Genomic DNA, 6,000 nt, shown 5'->3' with positions numbered 1-6,000 from the left:
ATCTATATATTGGTGACATCTATATATTGGTAACATCTATAGTTTCCTGACCTTATTAGAAGTAATTTAAGTGAGACCTTTTATATTAAATTTATTTTGTTCCATATTTTATGGGATTTTTTTTTTTTTTGGTCTTTTTAGGGCCATACCCACAGCATATGGAACTTCCCAAGCTAGAGGTCGAATTAGAGCTGCAGCTGCCAGACTACACCACAGCCACAGCAACATCAGATCCCAGCAGCATCTGCAACCTACATTGCAGCTCACAGCAACATCAGATCCTTAACCCACTGAGCAGGGCCAGGGATTGAACCTACATCCTCGTGGATACTAGTGAGGTTCATTACCACTGAGCCACAATGGAAATTCCCTTTATGGGCTTCATTTTAAAGTGACTTGTCACTTTCTATTCTTTCCTTCCCCCATCCCTACCCTATCAGTCCATTTAATTTCAAATGGAACAGTACTTCTCGATCCTACATCCAAAGCGTTATGCTATTTTCTCTACTTCATTCCTCAAGATTTGTACCAGCTAAGGAGGGGGAAAAGGATCAGATATAGTGCTAAAATGAATGGTAGACATTTTCCTAGTTGTTTGGAAAGGAACCAGTAATTTTAAAAGATAGAGAAAAAGAGGAAAGAAAAAAAATGGCTCTTCCTAGCAGCACTGTTTCTTCACCCTGATTTTTTGGTTACTCGTACATAGCATTTGATAGCTGCTGCTCTTATAATGTCCCTCTCCATTATCATGATGATTGAGAAGCATAATTTGATGACTTGCAGTTTACCATGAAGGATGCATAGTAGTTATCACAATGCATAACTGAATTAATAGAGCAGGAATTTGTCCAGAATAGCTGCCACTGTTGTTTAGTCTCCAGTTTCTAAGTGTATACTACTGAGCTTTCCCTGCACTTAACTAGCACAATGTAAGCATCTTGCTGTGACACCATTTTTCTCACCCTACCCTGCTGAGGTAACCCAGTTGCTTACAGGAAGAAAGCTGCCTCAGGAGTGGTTAAGATTCTTTGCTGCTTACAAAAAAAAAAAAATATATATATATATATATTTTTTTTTTATATATATAAAAAAAATATATATATATATATATAATATGACCAATGTGAACAATGTGAGATAATCTGAAAAGGACCAAAGAAGAATGAATCCTAAGAAGGGGTACTTGACAAGCTTTTGGGAACATAAAAGAAGAAAATCTAAGAAATGATGAAGGGAAGACTATTTTGATCTTTCAACTGGGAGTGGAGAAAAAGGAAAGGGGGAGTTCCCTGGTGGCCTAGTGGTTAAGGACTCAGCATTGTCACTGCTATGGCTCAGGTTACTGCTGTGGTGCAGGTTCAGTCCCTGGTCCAGGAACTTCTGCATGCTGCAGGTACAGCCAAAAAAAGAAAAGAAAGGAAATGAAGACTACTAAGTAGAAAAAAGGGACTTACATTTGTGTCATTATTTCCTTAAGTTAGAATGGACAGGGTTGAAATTAAATAGATACTGCTGGCAAAAATGATTCAATTGATAGGTAACTTTGATATCAAGATTTGCCATAGGTGGGGATGTTAATCCAACACATTGTCAGTCTTCCCCACCTTTAATTAACCTCATCTATTTTCTCTGTACCTTTCTTCATGACCTAAATACCTGATAATTAGGGTCTACCTTGTTATTGTTTCCTAAAGTGGGTTATAACACTACGCATTCCAAGACTACAAAATAAGGTGTCAGGTCCCAGCAAATGTTCGCCACAGGTGCTTTTATTACTAAAATTACCATTTCACACAAAATGCTATAAACCATTTTTATAGATCATCCTGTAAGATATATGACCTCTTTGCAGAGTACCAGAAAGAAAGCTCAACACTTTTTCCCTTTGATCCTCTTTGCTCTTCCTACACAGACTTAATGAAGACATCTGCTTGACAATAATCAGCTTGTCAATTTAGACAAGAAACAGTCCAATTTTCCTTGTCATCTACCAAAAGAAAAAAAAGGAAACCGAAAAGGATGTCATAAATATATACACTTTATCTTGCCTTCAGCGCTTTCCTTGCTGATTACAAGAAGAATAAAGGATGCTGAATGGTTTCACAATTCTCTTAATTTTGATGCTCCCTCCTGAAAAAATGAAATTTCATTATTTTTGAAGCCCATGAGCAACATGCATAAAACAGGGACAGAAATTGCTAAAGAGAACAGTAGATTGTAAAAATATGTGGCTCAAATGCTCATATGCAGAAAACTCTACCTGTTAGAGTGAAGGAATGTAGTTGAACAGAAAAAAGAAAAGCAAGTTCCCTAAAGGGCTTGGTAATCAACTCCAAGTTTCCGCAAATAACTAGACTTATGTAAAGGACTTATGAAAAATGTTGACACACTCATATCTCTTCCCCATGTAGCCTTCCTTGTCTTTATCCACCACTCAAATTTATTCCTTTTCTTCTCTCTTCCTTTTTTTTTTTTGGTCTTTTTGCCATTTCTTGGGCCACTCCCATGGCATATGGAGGTTCCCAGACTAGGGGTCTAATCGGAACTGTAGCTGCCAGCCTACGCCAGAGCCACAGCAACGCAGGATCTGAGCCGTGTCTGCGACCTCACCACAGCTCACGGCAACGCCAGATCATTAACCCACTGAGCAAGGGCAGGGATTGAACCCGCAACCTCATGGTTCCTAGTCGGATTTATTAACCACTGCACCACGACGAGAACTCCCTCTCTTCCTTTTTTATAACACTTCAACAGCAGCTATGTAGCTATGTAATGTAAAAAACAGCAGCAGCTGCGTTAATATTTAAAAAAAAAAAAAGAACAGAGGCCATCTCTTGTGCCCTTGGTTGTGTAGACTATTGTAAATTCTTATTAGGCAGACATATTTATATATACATTATCCAGGATTATTTCCAATGACAAATAAGTATGTAATCAATATTACCCAATGGATTTATAAAGTTGTATTTAGACTCAACTTCCTTGTGACATTTCAACTGGTAAGGAACTCAATCCAAAGTATAAGTTCCTTCCTAGACATTGCTCCTTTTCGGCTGCCCAATCCATTCACCTTCCCCTGATTTTCTTTCGAGAAACTGGCTCTTCCCCATTATATGTAGTTTATTGGAAAAGCAAATGCATGTCTTTGAAAGCCAAGGGACCCAGGTTCTTTTTGTGGTAGACCCCAAGGTCTGATATGTGACAACCTCAGCCAACCAGGTTCTCTACCCTGAGACTATAAATCTCTCAGGGTGTGATGCAAGAATGAAGAAAACATGTAAAAGTGATTTCATTTCAGTGGCAGCAAAACAGAAGAAGTAGTCTAACCTGGTGTCCTTTTTTTTTTTTTTTCATTTATAATGATTTTTATTTTTTCCTCTATAGCTGGTTTCCACTATTCTGTCAATTTTCTACTATGTCTTTTTGCAATGGGGTGGTTTCTGTCCTTACTGCTTCCTGGTCCTCTCAAGCTCCCTTTGCTCCTTTCTGCTTCCAAGCCTGATCTCACAGCCTCCTTGCCTCTTACCCTTTACATACAAAAGTACCATACCCATCCCCACCATGCCATCATAGTCTTAAATAAATTCCCTTTTAAGTTTACAGTAGTCAGTTTCTATTGATCATAATTAGAGAAATTGAGAGAATACCCCAGAGATAAAAGTAAATCTTCAAAAAATAATTTGCAAACTATTTCTGATTTCAGTAGAACTGCATATGAGAGGAAAATTCTACAGGGTGTTTCTCTGCTACATGAGAAATAGAACACAACTTATTTTTAAAAAAACATACTTTTAAATTATTTTTGCTTTTAAATACTTTCAATATGTCCTGGGGAAATAGGAGCCAAATTTTAAGAGGAAATGTGACAGTTGCGAGAGACTGTTTCTACACTTAAGGTCAGAGTTAGTGAGAAGGATATTGATAGATAAAAATAGGGGTTTTTAACTTGACATATTATGAGGTCTGGAACATTCTAAAATTTCTTAGGTTAGGGAGAGTTCAGGATAAAAGACCAAATGATCAGAGTAATGGCAATGCAGTGAGTGGATATGACAAGAGGACGTGTCATCAGTGGCCCCAATTAATACTTTGGTGACAGGCAGCTGAGTCATGAAATGACAGCAAGCAAAGAACTGTGAATGAGTAGAGAGAAGCCCATGGATGAGACAAGATCACATAAGAAAACAAAATTGCAGACTCACAGATAAAATTTGGTAATGGCTCCACTTGGTTAATACTAGTTATTAATTCTACTGATAAATGTCAGTATTTATCACTAATTTTATTAGGAATTTATTTTTATATCTGTCTCTATCACTCTACTTTTTTAATATTATAGGGAAAAAACTCAAAAATTGTGAATTCTGTGACATAGTGACTTACCACAGTGTGAGCAACACAGAGCTTGCACTGACTAGGGTACATGCACACGTGTGCGTGTGTGCATGCGTGTGTGTGTGTGTGTGTGTGTGTGTGTGTGTGTGTGAGAGAGAGAGAGAGAGAGAAATAGAGAGGGAGGGAGAGGAGCATAAGTATGTGGAAAAGAAGGGGGTGCGGAGAACGGATGAAAATTCAAGACTGAATTGCCTGAATCAAGGTTCATACTGGAAGGAAAAAAGCCTACATGAAGACTGCAAATGCTTGAGAAGTAAAAGGAAAGAAAAACATAACAGAATACTTATATAAGAGCTCTGTGAAAGAAAATGAAGACCGGGGAAAAAAATAACAGAACTGATTGGAGAAGGAGCAAGAGAACCTAAAAAAAATCAGTACAATGTAAGAATAGAGAGAGATTCAAGGAAAATGCTACACTTATGTCAAGGAAATTGCTGATAAAGAAAGGGCCTTTGGATCGAGTCATATGTATATTACTCCAGCACTAATTTTTTTCTGATTTTAAATAAAAACACATTCATCATTAAACTTGATGTAATACTGAAAAGCATTTGGAAGATACCAAAAATCTATTGATGATATTTCACTACCACATAATTATTTCTGGAGAGTGTGATGAATATACGCATGTCTATTTCAGTGGCAAGAATTATGAACTCAAGGTTGTGAAGCTCTGTCAGCACTAAAATATGTGTGCTTGACCAGCATGAAAGAAACAAAAGGAAGTGAGTCCAAAGTCAATTGTAGGGGCCATTTCTACAAATTATGATTTGTTTCATTATTGGACATGGCAAGAAAAGCACTTTGGAGACAAACAGACTTTGTTTCAAATTTGAGCTCAGCTCAGCTCTTTTTTGGGTGTGTGACCTCAAACAGTTATTAGTCTCTTCAAGCTTCAGTACTCTCATTTGCTTTAAAAAAAAAAAAAAAAAATGAGGAGTTCCCGTCATGGCGCAGCAGAAACGAATCCGACTAGGAACCATGAGGTTGCGGATTCAATCCCTGGCCTCACTTGGTGGGTTAAGGATCTGGCGTTGCTGTGAGCAGTGGTGTAGGTCGCAGACTCGGATCGGATCCCATTGCTGTGGCGTAGGCCGGCGGCTATAGATCTGATAAGACCCCTAGCCTGGGAACCTCCAGATGCTATGGGTGCAGCCCCCAAAATACAAAAAGACAAAAATAAATAAATAAATAAACCCAAAAAACAAATACTATTCTACTTCAATGAGGGTTGCATTTGATAGCATATTAAGTATGGTCGGTGATATATGAAGTGTTTAATACTGGAGTTATTATTTAACACCTGGACCTATGTAGTAAAATTTCAGAAGCTCTAACTTATTTCCCTTCTTTGCTCACCCCTACTGCCATCAGAAGGATAAAAAACAAACCCTTACACGATACTCAGATGGAAACCTGAAAATCCCATTTTAGATTAAACCATTTGTCTAAAGACTGTGTATGATTTAAAATGTTTTTTAAAAAAGCACTGGGAACTATATGCCTAGTCACTTATGATAGAGCATGGCAATGTGAGAAAAAAGAATGTATACATGTATGTGTAACTGGGTCACCATGCTGTACAGTAGAAAAAAATAATGTATT

The sequence above is a fragment of the Phacochoerus africanus genome, chromosome 7, assembly GCF_016906955.1.
Source record: "Phacochoerus africanus isolate WHEZ1 chromosome 7, ROS_Pafr_v1, whole genome shotgun sequence".
In the NCBI taxonomy this organism is placed as follows: Eukaryota; Metazoa; Chordata; class Mammalia; order Artiodactyla; family Suidae; genus Phacochoerus; species Phacochoerus africanus.
This window is presented reverse-complemented; position numbering follows the sequence as displayed.